The 22,151-nt window shown below is 39.8% G+C and overlaps 1 long non-coding RNA gene across 4 annotated transcripts in view; it reads left to right on the top strand.

The window, feature by feature from the left end:
* Positions 1 to 22,151, top strand: part of LOC147915294 (uncharacterized) — a 50,384-nt gene that overhangs the window by 5,196 nt on the left and 23,037 nt on the right. For 3 of the 4 annotated variants that reach the window (XR_015554315.1, XR_015554313.1, XR_015554312.1), the window contains exon 2: positions 18,053 to 18,237. This is a non-coding gene — a long non-coding RNA (uncharacterized LOC147915294). The remainder of the gene's footprint in view (positions 1 to 18,052; positions 18,238 to 22,151) is intronic. The other variant, XR_015554314.1, reaches the window with a different exon arrangement.

Raw genomic sequence — 22,151 nt, 5'->3', positions numbered from 1 at the left:
TATCAGGCAAAGAGTCAGGACACATACCTTGAACTAGAGTTAAGGATTTGGGAGGAACCACATTATCATTACTTTGCTGTGTGGTTTCAAGTTGTCCAGTTGTAGCAGGACTTCTGAACACATTTAAATGATGGATTATGTAACCCAAACCTCATAGATCACAGACTCGGGCAAGAAAAGGAACGTGACTGTCCTCCTGCCCAGATTACCAGCTCGGCACCTCCCTTTCTCTTTGGTCACCTGCCCATCTCACCGCCTGGACCATTAGACTGGCTTTGCCTATACTGGTCCCCCATCTGCTGTGTTTTACTTGGGCCTGGCTTCCTTGATATTTTTTTTTTTTTCTGGGATCAAAACTATACCTTTCCTTTGTTCTTCTGGGTAACAAAAGCTCGTCTGAAAATTTATCCTGAGCCAAGGCATTCAAGGGATAATACTTTAAGGATTATTATACCCATAGAAATTGTTTGCCTTTGATCAGGGCCATTTAAGTTCTTGCCCTACAGCAGTTAATTTTATGATGCAAGTGTTAACACTTGTGACATGTGAGCTTGTGGGGAGACATCTCCTATGGTGGGTGATGGTCTGGGCTTCTTTTCTCCTTATCAGGCAGTGTGTTTTTCTAACATGGAGAGATGGCTAAAGTGATCAGTCAATCGAGGATCCAGCTAACCTGGCTTTGTTTTCTTTTCTGGGGGATGAAACTGAGGAGGGTGTGGAGAGTAGGGGGTTGGGATTGCTTTGAATGTTTGAACTGATTCCCTCTGCTAGTTAAAAAATCACTCTGGCGTAGCCATTTGCCGTGGTATTTTTCACACTTTATCTAGCATCCCGTGTCTCTGTTGCCTGAGAACTGTATTTATATTTACACTGCGAAGCGTGAATGTGCTGCTGTTCTTTGGGGAAAGGGATTCATCCAATAATCCTTTTGCTTGAGTATTATTAAGTGGACCATGGCACTTCTTCTGCTTGTTTTTGCTTGGAGCCCTCGGGACATGTGAGGTGGCCTTGTCCAGTTCAATGGGTTTCAGTAGGGTGAGCCAGATTTAAAGAAACATAAATTCAGTTGAAAGAGAAAGTAACATGGCATAGCTGAATAATGGGCTTTAATAGGCAAACCAAATAGTTAAATGCAAGATGCTTGCTGCATGCTAAAACTTAAGGAATGCATATTCAATGCAATGCATTATTAAATACAACATTGAGCATATGGGTACCCACAATTAATGTATATAAATAGCTGATAAAATTGCTCAGTATTAGAAAGCTAGCGGCAAAAATGACCTCATATGTCAAGCAGACAAGTAGGCAGCTACCATTTTCTTTGTACACCTTACAGATGATAAATTAGTTTTATGGTCTGCATGGGGCCCTTATCACACTATAGCACCAAGTGCATGATAAAGAAAAAAAATGCCTCGGCTCAAAAATCGAACTGGAATTTGGAGTCCCAGCGGAGCTCATTTTTTAAATGTAAAGAATTTTAGCCCGCTTCCTTTGGGGAAGATTTATTGTGGCCAAGAGAAATGTAGATCTTGGTTATGTGTTTTGATTAAAACTTGATTTTTGTTTTTATTGACACTGGGTGGAATGTGAATCCGTCATAACTGGCTGCCTATTGATTGAGAGTAGTTTGGTCCAATGGGCACAGGACAGGAAAAAGAAGGGGAGTCCTGGCTCTTATTTCCAGCTCTACTACTAATAGGCAAAGCTGACCTTGAATGAAACTTTGTAACTCCTTACTAGCTCTGCCTGCCCTGTTTAATTCCTCTCAGTGCCGATGAATAAACACTCTGTTTTATCCTAAGTTCATAGGATATAGGACAGCAGTTACCCAATATAGAATTAAAGGAAGATGGAGTAATTCGTCCTAGCATTATACGTCCCAGCAACCACTACCTGAATAAATGGCATTATTGTGCAGTGTGTGTGTGTGTGTTTTGTATGGGGAGCCACTGATGTCTATTTAAAAATCTTGAATAGAAAGATACCAGGCTCTGTTGCAGGGTCTGTGTGTGGTTTCTCACTCTTTGTAAGACTATGCCTCTCTTTGATAACATAAAAATCTCATGTGCTCCTTTCCTACAATTTAAAATTCAAAATAAATTAAGTATTGTGACTGAAATCAATTATTGTAAGGGACAGAGGCCTGCTTTGCTTTCAAGTGGCATGAAACCCGGTCCTCCCCCAAACACTGCTGCCCTGGAATCACTGCTTTGCCAGCCAAGAGTCTCCTTCACATTATTTTCATATCAAACCCCATCAGTGATCTGTTATTTCATATCAGGCAAGCAGCAGCCTGTATCTGTGACAGGATGCATTCCTGTGCCTCTGGGGTGTGGCTGAGATTCGGAGGTGATTAAATTCCTTGTTTGAGGACTAGCATTATTCAGAGAGCTAGTGTGAGAAAGGGTCAGTTAAAGGTGTAAAGAGGGGTAGCTTAAAGAAGGGAGTAAATCCTTCCCTCTCTTCTCCTGTCTTTGTCCACTCTTGTGCTTTGTCCCCCTCTCAAGTCTCCTGGGAGAATGGACTTTCCTTTTAAAATTATTTTTAATAACCCACTTAATTCCTACATATAATTAGGAGCAGTGTTATCTGTTTTCTCTTCCCACCTGGTAACCAGAAATGATGCGTTTGGACCATCCATGAGGAAGTGGGCTGGTCCTCACAGGGAGGAGCTGTCCTCAGGGATGTGCTACGGGCAAGTCAGAGGCAAAGCCCTTTGGGTCCCTTTCCACTAAGTTGGTGTCTGGGGTCTCAGCAAAGCTTTAGGGTAAATATATGTTTTGCCTCACAGTGTTTTGTTTGTCCCTTATGGGGACAAATGGGGATGGCATGTAGAGGATCTGGTTATTCCTCTAGACTCTGAGCAAAGTAAATATTTCTTCTTGGTCCTCGTTCTTGCTAGGATTTCATATATGTCTCTGATATTTCATTCATCCCTCCATGCATTTGTTCCAAACATAATTATGTGCCAAGAGCCAGTGATGCAAAACTCTTCATGAACCTGCCTGTCTCCTCCCCAACCCCAGTTTCACACCACCCCCCATCAACACCACCATTTCCCCATGCTCATGCTTCCTTCCAGCTCTACTAAATATCATCCAGCCTTTGAATGTGTTACATACTTTCTTGCATCTCAGCCTCTGTACATGATGTTTGTCTTGGCCAAAACTGTTTTGTCCCTCTTCTCCCGAGTCCTTCCTAGTCATTATTTAGGTGTCCAGTCAATGGATACTTTCTCTAGGAAGCCTTCCCTAACCTCTTAGACTAGGTAGGATGCCCTCCATTATAATTAATTCTTGACAAGTTTTACTGCTACAGGTGTTCAATTGTATTTCATCCCACTGGACTATATGTTCCTTGAAAGTGGAGACCATCCTCACCATTATATCCTCAACGTCTACATCCACCTTGACACATAGAAAACACCTAATAAATACTTTTGAATACATGACTGCAACTGCAATGATCTCTGTCTCCTAAGCTGCAGAATGGTGTGAGACTGGAGTTTTAACATCCAAGGTGGGTGGGTTTACCTATTCCTGGCTGTTGTAGCTTAGGATAGCCTGGATGTGTTGTTTACAATGACAGAGAGACGCAGAAGACTAAGGATCATGCGGAGGCTTTTAATTTATTAAATATTTAAAACACAGTTATTATTTGTAGGCCTCTACTTGGAACTGATTCCATTGTTTATTACATGCCAATATCATTTGCCATATAAATAATTGTTCAGCTCAGGTTTATTCAAAGATGTACACACAGACTATTAAATCCCTAGGAATGACGAAGAAGAAAAGGCTGTTTGGCCACTCTTTCCTTGAACTATTAGGTCTGGGAAATGCTATATGGCACCACATAGGAGATCCTGTCTAGATTGTTTACATAACTGCTCGTGTAGCTCCACATAGCGGTTGTCACTCTCTTTGGCTGGCAATAAACTTATCGTCACTTAGAGGAAACTAATCTGGATAGGTAATGTTAGGGATGAACAAAGTCATTTTGCAGATGTGCAACTATGGTCATTAAAAATAAAGCAGACCCTTCTCAGGGGGCTGCTAACCTTGCCAGCTAGTTGACATTGTTTAGATCAGAGGACGCTCAGCCTGTGTCTGAACAGAGAAGAAAAGCAGCAGGATTTCCAAACAAATGCGCACTTTCTCTCTGTCTTTTTATTTATTTATTATTTTTTTTAAGTTTTCCTTGAGTTTATTAGCAGCAGTGGAGCTGATTTGGAATGGAAACGAAATGGTGCCCACAAGTGGGGTCCAGCCTCCCAGTTATTAGCCACATAGTGTGGGACAATCAACTGACATACGCATTGATAACATTACTGCCCTTTATCTGAGCTTATCTCCTGGCTCTGTCCCCTCTGCTGCTCTCAAATATTTGGGCCCTAGAGACACTTACAAAGGGACAAAATGTGTTGTCCTTGTTTGTTGGTAATGTCACTCCAGAAAGTGGCACAGCCAAGAGGGTTAGGGATTGGTTTCTTTTCACAGAGATTCTAGATGAGCACATAGACACACATGCAAAAAGTAGGATTTATGCCTCTGAACATGGCTTGTAAGGAGGGAGTAAACAGCCTGAATTTAGCAATCAAATTTGTTAAGGCTTCTCTAAAGCCTAAACTTCCAATTAACAAGCAAATCATCATCAGACAGCCAGTGAATGGCAAATTCATTCCATTCAACATCTCTTCAAAAGTGGATTTTGTGCACTTATCTCCATGAAAACCCAGCAGGAAGATTTTCCCTGGGAGTGCTCCTACATCTGCCTGTTTTTAATGACGGTAATGGCAAGCAATATTCTACAATTACTTTGGCGATCTCATTTCAAGCATGCAAATCATATTATTGAAGAGCCCAGCAAAAGCCATTTGTTCCTTGGAACCACCAGATAAGTTCTGTGGGGTGAGCAAACGCTGCTTGGGGAAGGGCAGGCCCTTCTGTCTTGTCACCTCGAGACACAGTGATAGAAGTTGCCCGCCAAGGTCAGAAAAGACAGCGTAAATTTAGACACCAAAGGAGAAATGAAACAAAATTTTATTCCTGAAGTGAAGGAGTCCTTCTTTTTGTTCCATTCGTGACAGATTAGCTTTGTAGCTCCTTTACTTAATTAAAAATAACATCATTTAAAGAAAATGAAAGAACACAGGTTGCTGGTAAATTCATAAGGTCAAAGCCAAGGCCCAGCTCAAGGGTGAGAACTTCCTGCACCACAATGATCCTGATGCCTTTTCCATCTTCTCTATCTTTTAGCTTATTCATCTGAGCTATAATATAGTCAGTCTTTTATACATATAATTAGAGGCAGCATAAATGGGACAAGAAAATGATAAGCATTTATAAGTGATAAAATTCATCTAACAAATACCATATGCAAGGGGCAGTGGGGAAAGGGGAAAGGTAAACCAACAGAATGACTCCTCTTAACTGGCTCACAATTGTAAAACTGGGGAAGGAGCGCCCCTTTAGCTGGGGTGATCAGGGATGATGTTACGCATAGGTGGGAACTGAGTCTTAACGGAGAGATACAATTTCAATAAGCGATGAAGACTATGAAACGATATTCCAGACCTGAGAAACTGTGACCCATGCCACAAAGCGGGAGAAACTGGCTTATTTTTATAGAAGTGATGCAGAAGGTAGAAGGGAATAATGGTAGATAACACTGCAGTGGGAAAATAGAGGCTTAAGTGCAAGTCCATTGTTAGTGCTTCCAGATTGTGAAGGGAACCTTTTGAAATAGGTGTTCCTTATCCAGTTTTATCCACTCTGGACACCAATATATTGACTGCAGTCATGAGGAAGGATCCTACTGTTTCAGATAGCTCCTATAACACCCCTTGGAGGGTTCTTTAATTTGGGACTTCCTAAGAACACACATAAATTAGGCTGAGACTAACAGAACATACACCATGATATGTGAGGTCTCTTAATGTACTATTCATTTCATTAAGCAGAGAGAATATCATGATACATGGACTATAACATGGTCTGATAAAAATTTCTAGTTACTTCTCCAGGAAGGAGTTTGTGAGAAGCTTTAGACTATTACATTTAGGACATGTTTTCTGTTGAGATCCAGTCTGAATTCTTCAATATTCAAATTCTGCTGATCCTTTTCTATGTCCTTGTCCCATGGTAATTTTTACTGATGTAATTTCTTTATATTGTGGCCCTTGTTCCATAGGCAGGCAATATCCATTGCAGCATGTGAAAAAAATGCTCAAAATTGCCTTTAGGCAAAGCAAGGCTCAAGGGGGTTTGGCTCCTTCACAACACGGCTCTACAGATGCTTGACATTAGAAGGTGTCTCTTTTTATTTGTGAGGTTCTGTGGTCCACTGTTGAGCCCTCTGTTCTGAGTGCCTTGGATTCTCTAGGCAGATGCCCATCTATGCTGTACATGGGTGTAAATGAAGGGAAGGGTGTTTACGTTTGTCTTTTATAAAAAGAGTAACTCACAGGTTGCTGTCCAAGCTGATAACAGATTTTAAGTGTGGACAGCATCCTGTGTCCTGTGAAACTCTACTAGAAACTTCCTTGGCTGCAGCAGTTCAGAACCATTTGTGTTCCATTCTTTGAACCCCTCTTCCTTGAACAAAAGAGACCTTCATTAAATGTTTGTTCCCCAGAATGGTGTCCTTATCTAAGGAGACGGGATTTTTTCTAGAGGACAATGGAGGGGTTGTTTAAACTTTCTGAGCAGAGTATTTCATGAGGATTTATCTATAAGCAGTCAGTGCATTATAATAACAACATTCATAGCTAACGCTTAATAGCACTTACCATGTTCCAGGCCCTACTTTAACTGTTTTACCTATATCATCTCATTTAATCTTTACAACAATCTTTTGAAATAGATATTATTATTATCCCCGTTTTACAGATGAGGAATTAAGATCTTTCCAAATGTCACATCCAGATTCAAATTCAGGTTCTCTGGCTCTAGGGTTCATGCTTTTTTTAATGAATAAAAGACACTTGAGAGCCATTGAAACTGTAATGATATGAAGTGATAATGGTTCACATATTTGATTTTTCCTTAAGAATCTATATGTTGGGGCCAGCCCCATGGCGTACTGGTTAAGTCCACACTCTCCACTGCTGGCGGCCCGGGTTTGGATCCCGGGCGTGCACCAATGCACCGCTTGTCAGGCCATGCTGTGGCAGCGTCTCATATAAAGTGGAGGAAGATGGCATGGATATTAGCCCAGGGCCAGTCTTCCTCAGCAAAAAAAGAGGAGGATAGGCATGGATGTTAGCTCAGGGCAGATCTTCCTCACAAAAGAAAAAAAAAAAAAGAATCTATATGTTATAGCATAATAACCCAGTAATTGTTGTAGAAGCTTTGCTTTTGGAAGACAGGAGTTGTTGGTGTTATTCTAAGGCACTGTGTCAGCATATCAACCTTGCTGACAGCTTGGCCACCACGGCTGTCCCCAGACACATTAGAATTGCTTACAACGTCTGTCTTCTTGGTCTTTGAGCACCTGAGTTACATTCTGAGTGGTCGTAAAAGAGTCATAGAGCGAGCCCTTTAGTCATCACCCATAACTGAGCTGCCACAATTTCTTAAGATGTAGAGAGTCAGGGGAAGTGTTGATTCTGTTCTCCTGAAAGCAAGTTCGAACAACCCACTGACCTTTCCTACCTTACCTTCCTGCTCCTTTCTCCTGTGAATTCTCATAGCAATTCTCCAAAGTCTCTGAGGGTTAGGAATGAAAGAATTTGGTCATAGAAGGAAGGTAACTGTGAAGGTATGAAAGTAAATATTCTTGTTTCACTTTTCTTCTCTTCTCAAGACTTAGAACCAAAGGCATGGTCCTTTTCATTAGAAGCTACACTCTATTTGACAAGACAAGAGTATTTGCAATGCCTAAGAACTCTATCTATGCTCTAGGATTTGCTTCTTTTTGTCTTTAATGGGAACCAATAAATCATCTGAGGCCAAACCATAAAGACAGAGAATGCAATGGGCTGATGACAATAGACACATTGTCCGTTAACTCAGGCATGGGATAATCAGGCCATAGAACAAAATGAAGCATGGTTGGGCCAACAGATGACCGAGTTCTAAGCACTAAGCCAATAAATGCTCATTGATCAACATTAAATAGCTTAAAAAATGATTTCAAGACAGTGACCTAAAGCTTCTTCTCACTGGCTGTTTTGGGAAGTGATCAACTTGGAGGAACATCATCCCTTCCATCTCTAACTCTGAACTTTTGACTGCTTGACACTGACTTTACTTTGGTTATCCTGTGCCTTGACACATTATGGATGTTATTAATTGCCCTTTTCTCTTTGCTCTGATACTCCTTTTGTTTGGCAGGAGTCGCCAGGGGCTGATCTGGCTTTTAGACTCTGTTAGGCTGGGAAATGATAGTCTCTTATCTGAAGCTACGAAGGATGTGGAACTCAGAGGAGGGTGCAGAGTGGGAAGTCAAGAAGGAACCAATTTCACTAAACCAAAGAGGAGAGTTTGAACAAGTTGCCAAACTGAGGGGCTAGAAATTGAGACCCCGAGTGTATGGTTAAGGAGGTAAGCAAGTCTGAGAGCAGACTTGGGTGATGACCAATAACTGGATTTCTGTCTATAGCTGGCCTTTACCTGACTGCTATGTGGGGAAAGGGAGGAGATGTGCTGGTAATTTTAAAGGACTAGGAAAAGGAGTGATATTTCTCTCAATTTGGTCCCATTTCTCTGCTTTATCATATCTGGTACTATTCATTTGACTTTCATTATTTACTACATTGTTTATAATTAATTATCTTCAGATGTGAATATCTTGGTTTCCTACTCTATAGTAAGCTCCGGGAGGGCAGGAATCATTTTTATAGTCCACACAACTTATGAAGATTGTCTTGAACATCTCAAAAACTCAATGAATACCTGTGATGGATTGATTAAGACAGGTCATTATGACTTGCTGCTATGAACCATCTCTAGCTGCTTTGAACAGATGGTGGTGGTTTTGCCCACATCATATGGACATAGTATGAGAACAGAAACTATCTAAGGCATGGCTAGGAAGCAAGCCAGAGGAACCTGAACTCTACATTATGGCACCTCAGATCAAGGTGGTCCGTTTGCAAAAGGGAACTGCATCTATTACTTTGGTTGTGCTGAAAAGGCATACTAGTAAGAGGCCTTCTTAGCCTATTACCATTATAATATAATGAAATATCTTTAAACTTAAACTTAAACCCATATATTTAATAGTGGTATTAAACCATAATCATAGGGGGCTGGCCCCGTGGCTTAGCGGTTAAGTGCACGTGCTCCGCTACTGGCGGCCCGGGTTCAGATCCCGGGCGCACACCAATGCACCGCTTGTCGGGCCATGCTGAGGCGGCACCCCACATACAGCAACTAGCGCTTGTCGGGCCATGCTGAGGCGGCACCCCACATACAGCAACTAGCAGGATGTGCAATTATAACATACAACTATCTACTGGGGCTTTGGGGAGGAAAACGGGAAAAAAAAAAAAAGGAGGAGGCTTGGCAATAGATGTGAGCTCAGGGCCGGTCTTCCTCAGCAAAAAGAGGAGGATTGGCATGGATGTTAGCTCAGGGCTGATCTTCCTCACAAAAAAAAAAAAAAAAACCATAATCATAAAGTGGATAATTCAGGCCAAAAAGTCCATTATTTAGGATAAGTTTTCCAATTTATTTATTACTGTGCTATTAACTAAAGAACTGCTTTATCTCCATGGAGTTTTTGAAATCTTTACTAAATACTTCAGCCAATACTGGTCTGTCTCTGACCTGATTTCATGTAATTCATATTACTAGAATCCTTCATTTTGGCAGTTGATTATATACATAATCAATTCCATTGCATCTGCAGGATATTTTTATCTTGTGTGCTATAGTAGATGGCCACTGCTACATCTCATGTCTATTTTATAACCCCAGAATCACCTAGCACAGGGATCAAATACAGTAAGTGTTCAATGTATAATTTTTGAATTAAAATAAATAGTAAACAGAGGTAAGTTGTCTGAGTTCTTACATCTGTTTTGGAGCTTATTCTGAATTATTTGACTCCTCTCATTTGATTGCAAGCTCCTCAAGGGCTCTCCATCTATTCAGAATATAATTTTCCTTAATTTCAAAGCGGTATCATTTAAGCATTATTTGTTTAATAAATATTTATGGACTATGATGACCATGGTTTTTAAGATGAGAGACTACGTAAAGACGGCGCATTAAATGTAATAAATAAATATATAATAAAACAGCGGCGTCCAAGTAGAATGTCTTTGGCTCATTGCCCTTTAACATTAATCTTAAAAATAGAAGCTACAGAGCTCAGCAAGTGGTTATGGGCAGAGGGGACCTATTGTCAGTAGGTTGCTAATTCACAAGTCTTTACCTTCTGATGGCTGCCTCATGGACTGAAAAGAAAATTTTTGCCCAATTCCTAGCTAGGGTGTATCTGTGCAGGGTGGGGATGGGATATGCCATAACCATCTTTTTTAAGCCCACTTCCTAAATATCATCATTAAATTGGTTGCCATTTCTCTGAATGCAGTTAGCATTTCTATGAAACTATTAATATGTAATACAAGTACGTATGTAATGCATTTCCACCTGTTGACAAGTTGTTCTCAAATTACATATGTGAAAGTCCTGAGGAAAGAGTCATTATGCTCTCTTTCTTCATCTTATCTAAGATGAGGTTTGTGCTCAATAATTGTCAATACCTTACTGACTGCCTCAGCCACTAATGACTGGTTTCACCAGAAATCACTGGTCCCTTTAAAAGTCCACACAGAGACTAAAGTGTTAATAAAATTAGGATTCTTCTGTCCTTTAATTTCTACTTAGTTCTCTCACTCAGTTATAGACTCTTTGACTAGCTTTCTCTCTCTCCCTAATTGTTTTGAGGCAGACATTAAAGGAGACTGATTATTCTTAAAATCAAAACTTTTATATATCTTCTAGAAATGGTTCAGCAAGGTCAGTACTAGGGCATCAGGGCCTAACTCCTCCCAAATATGGCCGTGTGTCTCTCAATTTCCCTGGAGTGAGGACCTTCAACTCTCCAAAGCTGTCAACCTGATGCTTTTTAACAACATTGATGAAAGCCAGCAAACAATGACAAGCCCCTAAAATAGATTCACAGGTTTTGTGGTGGCTAAGAGCTGGGTTTGCTAAAAATAAAGCTGCTTCTGCTCCCTCCACCCTTTTTCTGCTAGACTATAATTAAAGTCCACATCTGAAATTCTTATTGAGCTGCAAAGTCCCATGAGTGATTGGCATCTGGCATCCAAAAATATTTTGCAAAGAACAGTGTTCTCAGTGGCACATCTGACAGGCTTGGCTCACTTTCAGTGCTCCTGGTTTCCCGATGAGTGGCAAACCAATGGATGAACAGGAAGATTGCTTCAGCCCAATATCAATCAATCAGTTGGTTTTTCCATCAATGACTTAAAGCAGTATCCCATGCCTACTCTCACCTACCCCACACTGGCACACAAGAAAAGAGCGATAGGAGAAAAATCAGCCTCACTAATTGGAGGCTGGAACACTTTTTGCTTTGTCAGTGCTGGGAAAGAGAGACCCAGCTTGGTTGGGAAAATGTGATTCCCCAGCGAGACAGAGAATTGCACTTGCCTGCTGGTCCAAATAGCATTAGTTTTTGCATAGAAATTCCACCCAATTAGAGGACTTTTATTTGAACCTGAGATTTGTGGTCTCCCTAGAAGGGAGAGATTAGTTTTAAAGAGGAGAGGAAAAGCCTTTCCCATCAACTTATTTTTCATGCTTGTGCCATTTGCATGAAAACTAGACAATGTGTGATTGCACGTGGGTTACTCCTCATAGCATCCTAAATAAGACTATGTTGGACAATGAGAGGCACTTTTTTTCCTTTGAGCAGTCAAATAAACCTAATCATATGAATATACAATGAGATAAAACACCAATCTTGCACCAAAAGGTTTTATGATTTTAAGTAGACTCGTGCTAAACTCTTATCATAATTGTAATTAGAAAGAGCAGGACAGTTTCCTGCTGTTCGTGCTCACATTTTGACATGTGAACACTATGAGGTTAGATGCCTGAGCTGAATTCTTGATTCACACTAGTTTAGAATTGCTGTTTGCTATGTTGCGAGTAAAGAGGTCATATAAAGCAGTGTTAACTCTGCTGAAAACAAGTATATTATCTTTCCATATTTGCTAGAGACAGCCAGTACTTGTCTTTAAAGGTGCAAAATTGTTAGTATACATTATATTAAATAATAGAATGGTATAAGAAAGGAGACCCAGAAGTATAAGAATTATAATCTTAGGACAGAGACAATGGTTCAAATATTTTGAGATGCATGTGATTCATTCGATGGCATGGGTGGTGGGTGGCATGAATTTCTGCAACTGATCAAACCCATTTCCTAGGTCTTGCTTTATCACTGCGTGTGAAAGGGAGAGAAATAAAACAACAACAATAAAACAAAACAAGGAGGGAGAAACAAAACAACAATTTGATGGAGAAAGAGTCACAAAGATGACTTCAGAAGTAAGCAGAAAGGGAGTGTAATACCAGCTAGAGATGTTTTCTGCGGAAGGGTCTGATAAACCAATATGTATTGACAATGTATGCTTCAATTGTACCTTTTGATGAGTTTCAAATAGCCTTTGAAGATGTTATACTTGCAATACTTGACACAGATGCCATGGGCAGGTACTTGAGTATTATTGCAAAGCCCATTTCTCTATACTGAGACTAGTAGAAAGATGAATGTTGGAGCTGGAAAAGCACCTTAAATATGCTGTAGTCCTTTTTCCTCAGATGGAGAAGCTGTGACCAAAGAAGGTTAAAGGATGGACATAAAGTGCTTATTATGGAAGATCCAAAGGAGAATTTTCGTCCCTTGAACATAAGCCAAGTGCACTTTCTAAACTGGATTAATCATCAGAAGTGTGGCCTTGAATAAAATATGAGAAATGAAGAGATGCCTCACCCACTTTGCATCAGTACCGTCAGGTACCACCATAGGTACACTTGAGGCAGTGACGTGTTGAAGCTAGCTTGTTTTTGTCTTAAAGTCTAAACTCACTAGAGCTGACTAATAAATTTTCAGAAATTTTCTTAGCTCATTGATGTCATGCTGGAAGCTTGAAATCAGCCATGATGGGAAATGCTAGAATCCACAACCCTGGAGAAAACATTTACCAGAATGTTGTTGACTGGAGGTATATTTAGGAAAGGAGAAATTTTAAATAATTAAGACCAATGCCTGGAATGACAAATTCAATGTTTGCTTATGTGTAAGAATACCAAGCTAATGCAATATGCCAAAAGCTTGTTCAACATGAAAGAAACACTTAGTGAATTCCACTCCTTTAACATATGTTCATAAAAATAGCATCACGTATTAGAGACTGAATAGAGCAATGTTAGCATTGTAGAGATGAGCTCCAATTCTGGAGATGAAGAGAGATGATTTCTGTTCTTCATGTCGAAGGACGAGCATGTCAGTCTCTTTTAGAGCAGTCTAAGAAGGAATTCCGAGAAAAATTTCCTAAAGTGGAAAGTTCAAATCCGTCCCTAGATAGCTCTTGATTTCTTCGTCAATGGGAATGATATTTACAGAATGAATCTATTTTCGGGCTGTCTGGAGAGATAAGATTTTAAAATATTCTAAAACAGAGAAAATCACCCATCTTAAAGATAGTGGGAAATTTGGTGATGAGCTGGAGCTGGCATGTACTGACTCAAGAGGCTGAATGTGTGCATCTCTTCCCAACTTTGCACTCTGTGACATCACTTTGGAAGCTTGAAATCAGCTATGACAGGCCTATTTGCACCATGGAAACTGACAAACACTACTAATCAGAATTTTTTCCTTTTCCTGCAGAAAGACGGTTGTTGAACATTTACAAGAATATGACTGGATATTATACTACCCTAACATTAAAACCACAAATAGTCAAAATCTTATTCAGAAGGTTTCTTTTTCATTTAAAATTATTCTTTTAAAAAATAAATTTAGCTAAATATATAATTATGAACGAGAGATATGGTAATAATAGGCCTATGATGTGAGGCCCTTATAGGAGAATGGAAGAATTCTCTCACCTGGACACATAAGGGGATCTATTGAAATAAATAGTTCAGATAAAAGTGGTGAATTGGACTGATTTTCAGTCACACATCATTGAACACATTTTAAAACCTACATTATACCTAAAAATGTGATAAGCGTTTTAGAGAATGCAAAAGATGTACAAATTTGACCTTAGAGAGCTTAAAGTCTAACTATATAGAAAAAACCCAAAGAAATAAAATACTTGGAGAACAGTGACTGACTGTTAAAGGGACACACAGTAAGTATGGTAAGAATTGAGAGGAAAAAAGAGCTGAGTATTGGGTAGAATCAACATTCAAGGGTCCACAGTGAAGGGGGACTGCAGCAGAATCTTAAAAGAAGAGCAGTGTTTGAATAACGTTTGGGAATGGAGAGGAGATTGCAGACGTGTTCAAGGGGCTATGTAAGCAAAAAGTCTAAAGGAGAGAGTGCTGTATATGTAAGGTCTGTTAATAGACCTTCCTGACAAGAGTGGGGGGGTAGCTGGAAAATAGTGGCAGACAGAGTGGGATACAGAAAAAGGAAGAAAGGAAAGAGAAGGAAGGAAAGTGGAGAAGGAGAAAGGAGAGAGGGGAGGTAAGGAGTAAAGCAAAGAAAGAGGAGCAGAATAGAATCAGTTACTCAGTTCAGAGTGTTACGTGAAATAGCCCTCTTGTGTGTCATGTCAGGTAGTTATGAAAACGTCACTGCAGGCAGACAGTGTCCTCTTTTCACAGATGAGGAAACCAAGGCTGAGCCAGATGAACTCTCTAAAAATTGCAAAGTTACCAAGGATGGAGCTTGGTGTCCAGTTCAGCTCCTCTGACTTTTTACCCAGGCTCTTGCCACAACACCATGTACTCTGGTACTTGATTTCTTGAAAAGTCAAGCAGTTTCTCTAAAGCATTGCTTTAGTTAAGTGCCAATAAGAGAAGGAAAAACATCACATGCAGAAACACAGGAGGCTGAACCAGCTGTACTCCGGGCAAATAAACATTAAAGAAATGGCTTGATTGAGTATGGAAACAGCCTTCCATGTTTGGGTGAAGGTTAAGGTTGACAGGAGCATCACTCTGTAGATAGCTGAAAAGACACCAAGAGTGAATAGCCATATATTGTAGAAGAAAAGAGGTTCCAGTCATTGAAATGGAAGGAGACTAAAGACTCAACTAAAAGGAAATACTGAATCCCAAGCATTTATTATGAACTGTACCTCTAAATCTTTCTCAAATGGAAGAATCACTGCAAGTTAGCTCACCAGGGAGCCAAGGATACTTTTGACAGAAATACACAATCCCCTGGTAAAGATAAACGGGGTGTAATTTAAGTAGTCCCAAACTTTTCTGCAAGCTTCAAGATCACTGCACATTGTTGGATCTGTTCATAATGGCCTGGACTGTATCCCAACAATACCAGTGGGAGAGACTCAAGCAGACTGGCCAGGCTGGAAAAGGAAAATGAAGCCATTTGGACTTGGCTGAGGCTATGGATGGTCTGACAGTTTGCAATTTATAATTTTTTTTTTAGTCCTTTTAACATTCTTTATCTGCCTTTATTTGCTCAACAGTCCTTTGCTGAAGTTCACGCTCAGCTTACCACATTCGGTGAAGCACACAGCGGTGGACAGGGGAATTTAATCTAGAAATCAGCCTGACTTGTCTTCACGGTGTATTTTAGCTTCCAGGGCTCTGCTATGAGGATGTATAAGCAAGAGCCCTGTCTAGGTCAGGTGGCCTGAGAGCCCTGCCAGCATCCCTAACTATGCCTTTTAGGCAATGCTGTCAAGCAGACTCCCATCTCCTTAACTGACAGCGATGAGCATTTTAATAAAATGAGGTTCTGGTTGTTTTGAAGCATGAAGCCTAGTAGAAAGGAGAATCTGATCAGCTTTTGCCATGCCTTTCATAATTGTGAATCCTTCCATCTGACTGCCAGTAATTCTCCTTCCTAAACATTCAGAATAGATCATCCTCACTTCAAGCTGTCTCAGACCCGTTGCTCAGAATTCTTTCAACCTGCCTTGTAGCTTTCAGGTGGTAAGATGGCAGGCATCCAGTCTCTCTGAAGAAAAAAGCCTTCATTGTTCATTGTGCCACTGTATCTTCCAACCCTTTTTGTTATATTCCGGAAACCTATGTGCTTTTTAACTGCTGCCACATACTGGGAAAACATCTTTATCAAGTGGTCCTCAATGCTGTGGCTTGAGTCCTCTTCATCAGGGGGCCTGTAAGTCCCTAGCTGAGATGAAAAGTCAGAATGTTTCTGTCCACCTGGTCATCTTTATGTCAAACCAATTTGAATGTCATTGATCTTTGTGCTGCTCTGTTGCTGAAATTTTCCTGGAATCATCACCATCTTCCCCAAAAGGCATAATTCAACACTATTGGCAAATATTCTCAAATTAGAATTCCTTCCAGTTCTAACTACATGTGTCATATTAACAGTATTCTACAACAGGGTCTTTTCCAATATAACAAGGAAATTCTGGGTCAAATGTACCACAAGAAGGGATACTTGTCCACCTTGCCAGAAAACTCCTGCAATCTCTCTCTTGTATTACCTAAAATCTCCTTTTCCCTTCAATGTATAAAACAGCTTGATTTCTACTAACTAGAGCTTAATTTGGATTCCATACATACTCTTGCACTCAACATATATATATATATACAGAGAGAGAGGTAACTTTGGTTTACAACAATAAGTAAATTTCATGTGTACATCATTATATTTTGGCTTCTGTATAGACTACATCCTCCTGTTCACCACCCAAAGTCTAGTTTCCATCCATCACTGTATGCATGTGCCCCTTTACCCCTTTCACCCTACCCCCACTCCCCTTCCCCTCTAGTAACCACCAATTTGTTCTCTGTATCTTTGTGTTTGTTTCTTGTTGTTCTTGTTTTAAATCTTCCACATATGAATGAAATCATATGGTATTTGTCATTCTCCATCTAACTTATTTTGTTTAGCAGAATAGCCTCAAGGGGCATTCATGTTGTTGTAAATGGCAGGATTTTATCTTTTTTAAGGCTGAGTAGTATTCCATTGTGTATATATACCACATCTTCTTTATCCATTCGTCTGTTGATGGGTGGTTAGGTTGTTTCCAAGTCTTGGCTACTGTGAATAATGCTACAATGAACATAGAAGTGTATATATCTTTTCAAATTAGTGTTTTTATGTTCTTTGGATAAATACCCAGAAGTGGAATATCTGGATCATATGGTAGTTCTATTTTTAATTTTTTGAGAAATCTCCATACTGCTTTCCATAGTGGTTGCACCAATTTACATTCCCACCAGCAGTGTATGAGGGTTCCCTTTTCTCCACATCTTCTTCAGCATTTGTTATTTCTTCAACATTCATATTTTAAAATACCTTTTCAAAGTGTGCGCAATACGGGTAAGATCAAGAAGGTATCAGTCATTCACACCCTAGATAAATTAATTTAATTACATTGCTTCCCTCTTGATGTAAGCAGAGACCAGCTACACTAAGGAATGCAGTTAATGATGTGGGACAGGGAAAAAGAAAATTAGGAAGAAAGCAAAAAGGGATTTTGAGCAAGTAACTCTGAGGAAGACAAACCTGATTAAACAGAGAACTATGCTCTCTAAGAAGGACCATGAGAGTATTGAGTGCCTAGCAAAGCCTGGTGATGAGTTCACTACATGGAGAGAGAGCTGTGTGGAAATATAGGAGTCATCCCAAACTAACTTTTAATGTGTATCAATTTGGGGGAGGACTATAGACATTCAGGATACCCTAATTTAATCGATCCAATAAATTAGTTTAACTCTGTTCTTTCTCCTTGTGTACTAGTCCCAGGAGAACATTGACAGCTTGGTATGCTCACCACTCAGCCATCTGCTTTTCTTTCAGGCTCTGTTTTCCAAGTTCCTCAGCTACTCACACATAGAGGGGACACAGGTCCAGTCTTTACCGAATATCTATTATTTTGCAGATACAACGTATCACCATATTTGATACAAACTGAGTGCTGTGATGAGCCGAGCATGGGAGTGATCCTTTCCTGATTGCAGCTGCTGGAAGACTTCAAGGAAAAGGTGGACCAACTCTCCTGTGTCATTGTATTTGCAGAGCAGCAACTATACCTACATTCCTCTTCTGAACTTAATCAATTTAAAGGTTGACACCATACTTTATGCTTCTTTTGATTCTTAGAACAGTGCTTTGCACAGAGTGGTTATGATAAGAACTAATATTTATTAAGTGATCACTATATGTCAAACATGGGGCTGAATGTATTATGGGAATTATTTAATCATCACAAGAGCCCTATGACATCCATGCTGTTATTATCCACATTTGGCAGAAGTGAATACTGAGGCTTGGAACAGTTAAATGACCTGTCAGAGGTCTCATTCCTCATGTATGAGGACCAGAATTAAATTCATGTTCATCTGGTAATGGATACCTTCTGCATTTGTGAAGAAAAGAATTCTATCAATTCCTTAGACTGAGTCTTTGGGTAAACCAGAAATCCATGAAGTTCTGCCTTTACGAGACTATGCTGAAGCCCTCCTAGAATCCAGCCTCACCACACCTATTCAATGTATATCTCCTTTTCCAAGTAGAGATGCTCTGAGCCCGTCTAGCCAATCTTGCATTGTTTTCCATAGCTTTTTATTTTTCCCTTTCCCTTCCCAGTCTTTCTTACTCTCAGCATCCTACTGAGGATCTCCATGAAGATATAGGTTGAGAGGCTGACTGTTCTGGGTTATAGTCTTTGTGCCGAACCTTACCATCTGCCTAACTTTATGCAACCTCTTCTAACCTGCTTTCTTGATCTGAAAGTAAAAGTAATGATAGCCTCTGCCTTACAGGCCTCATGTGAGAATTAAATGATATAAGGCACTTAGAATAAAGTCTGGCATGTAGAAATTGCTGAGTAAATAATAATAGTAATATTATTATAATATCAGTCGATATCACCACTACAGTTGTAGTATTTATGTTAGACCATCTTCATCATTTTCTTCTCTGAACTTTCTCAAACCCAGTACTTTAGTAGCAGTTATGTTTTACATGTGTGCTATTTTATTTTATCAAGTAGTGACATATATCCTCTTGATAACAAGGACTAGTTGCATACAAAATTCCTAAGGATACAAAACTCTTGTCCTCACCTTAGCTTAATCAGAACGTGCCTGGACAACAGTGTTCTGGTCCCCAGCTAGGTGTGTGTATTTTTCAGGTCCTGAGTGACCTGCAAGTAGACAGAGAGCATATATGACAATTGCCAGATGCCAAAGGGGAAATCATCCTTGCCCTAGGATTAAACTCACTCTTCCTTGTAATGATTGGTGTCAGTATCTTGCTAACTTGTTTTCTGGAATTCGAGATATGCATTTACTTTAATCACAAGGCCTGGTTATTCCTTCACACCACTGAGGATGTGAATTTTGACTTCCAGACCTTTAAGTTGCTCACGATAACTTATCTCATATGCCTGGCTGCGAATTTGCCTTGGAATCTACTCACTTTGAGAAACCGCAGCAAGTGTTAGAAGAACAGCATTTTCTGATCAAATATTTTTTTGTGGTGCTTGTTGTTTTCAACAGCGTGTGTCTGCTTTCAAGGCATTTCTAGTTAGATTATGTAAAAAGATGTCTTTGTGCAATAAATTTAATCTCTTTCTTAACCTCTTGCCTCTGACAACTTGAGTAAATACTTTGACTAAACACTTTGCTCTGGTAAACTAAGTTATCTCAGCCTAAAAGGAGGAGAGGGAGCCAGAAATTGCATTTATTGAACAGCTCTTTCCTTCTATTCTCTAGGATCTATATTCCCAAACTCCAGAAATGGGAAAATTTCCATGGAAATTTATAGATGATGTTTGCAGGGACGCTAATGAGAGTATATAATTCATCTGACAGTTCAATAAATATTGGAAACTACAAGAACTATTGCAGGAATGTATAATGATGTACTAGATGTCTATTTTACCCCAAGTTTGATACTAGTTTCATCTGTGATAAGTGAAATTGTGCCCTCTGCTAGAGGAAACATTAAAAGGACTTGAAAACTACCATTCTGCATTCCAGTATAGTAGAGAGAATGGAAGAATCATGAACCTGAATTTTAAAAAAGTAACTGACAAAGGAAACCAGAGATAAGATAAATCTGAGACAATGTAGGGAATTCAAAGTAAAGAAGTTACTTTGAGTGGAGGGGAATAAAGATAATGATATTTAAACACACATACGCAAAATATAATTGCCAAAGTCTCTCTTGAGACTTAGCAGGGCAAGATTTATGAACAGAAGGACACAATTTGTTCTTAAGATAGTTTAACAGGTAAAGAAGAGAAAAAGTTCAAAAAATGTCCATAACTGTGAAAAAGCAATGAAAATGGCATTGCGGATATGGTGGGAAGCATTTAAGCTCACCTAAGAGGAATTAAACACAGAATCAGTGATGTAGCAGGAGTGTGCTGCAAAACTCATGCAAAGAGAAAAAGTGGACAATGCTTTTTAAATACAGATCACAGAATGTCTATATTAGGGATGAGATACTCATATATATATGCAAGAACTAACTAATTTTGCTAAAAGCAAAAGCTACCTACTTAACATAACCTACTGTCCATCTAATTTTTATCAAATGCTGACGGAAATTAATATTCTAGACTATTTTCTATTTTAAAGAAAGTGAGAACCTTGGGACAAACCTGGAATTCATAATAAAAAGTTAGAAAAGGCAATACTAAACTAGTGGTGCCCCATGGGGCGGGGCAAGGAGAAGGTCAAGGTGCACCTGAGTCGCCTGGAAGATGTTGTAAACCACAGGCATGTTCCTCACTCGTGACTGCCAATGTATTAAAATCTCTGTGGTGTCAAAGAGTAGGGGAAGGACCCTAAGGGTAGGGTAATCTTTCTTAGAGAAGCCACAATGCCAGATCTTCCTCTGTCACTGACTGGGTCCACAGCATGCTCGCTGGAGGAGATCCAGTTTTAGATTCCCAGCAGTGACCAAAAGAAATAAGAGCAATCATGTCAGCAAGAGGCCTCATTAGACTGATTGGGAGTAGAAGTTGGGACAATCCACTTTTCGGACTGTAAATAGCCCTAGGCTTTTTGATTTAGCTATTTGTAAGCTGACTTTGTAGAACTGTTTCTGCTCCTTAGAAGAGAAATGCGACCCTGTAGAAGAGAGCTAACTAGGGCAGAGAGTTGATTAACTAGGTTTGGGACATGTGGATTTGGGGTTGCTGGTGGGGCGTCTAGTCAGATGGCATTGGATAATATTGCCAAGGAAGAGAGTCAAGGACAAGGATAGATCCAGGAAGAAGAGCTGTAGTTGTTTTTGCTGGTGGTGGAGTATCAGGAACAGGAGGAAGCAGAGTCAGAGAAAGGGATAGAAAAAGAATAAGATAGAGAAGAAGCCAGAAGAGTCTCTTCATACTACGAATTAAACAAACACCATTCCATCAGTACTGAGGCAGTCATGTGGTTAAAGAGGGGATGGGAGAGTCTGAAAAATAAAGTTCAAATTATATATTCAGAGCATGAAGAGTCATTTAGAGAAAATTTGACTATGCTCGTTTTTTTTTTTAATAATTTTTTTTATTTATTTATTTTTCCCCTGAAGCCCCAGTAGATAGTTGTATGTCATAGCTGCACATCCTTCTAGTTGCTGTATGTGGGACGCGGCCTCAGCATGGCCGGAGTAGCAGTGTGTCAGTGCATGCCCGGGATCCGAACCCAGGCCGCCGGCAGCAGAGCACGCGCACTTAACTGCTAAGCCACGGGGCCGGCCCGATGCTTGTTTTAAAATCAGATGAAATCAAAGATTACAAGGATGTAAGAAAGAAGGAACGCATAACTAAGAGAAAATACAAAAGAGAACCACGAAACTATAAAAAAAAAAGAGGTTTCAAGAAAGCTAAGTACCAAGCTTAAAATGAGGCTCACAGAAATAATATTTAAAAAGATAGTACCGAGGATTTTTAATGCTATATACAAATTGAGAATAAGGAAAGAGCTGGTAAAATGGTTGGGGACAAGAAGATAAAGGTAGCAGATAGCAAGAAGATGATC

This window comes from Ceratotherium simum, chromosome 14 (genome assembly GCF_057802395.1).
Source record: "Ceratotherium simum simum isolate JZ-2026a chromosome 14, ASM5780239v1, whole genome shotgun sequence".
In the NCBI taxonomy this organism is placed as follows: Eukaryota; Metazoa; Chordata; class Mammalia; order Perissodactyla; family Rhinocerotidae; genus Ceratotherium; species Ceratotherium simum.
The sequence above is the reverse complement of the archived record's forward strand: the minus strand, read 5'-3'. Positions and strand labels throughout refer to the sequence as shown.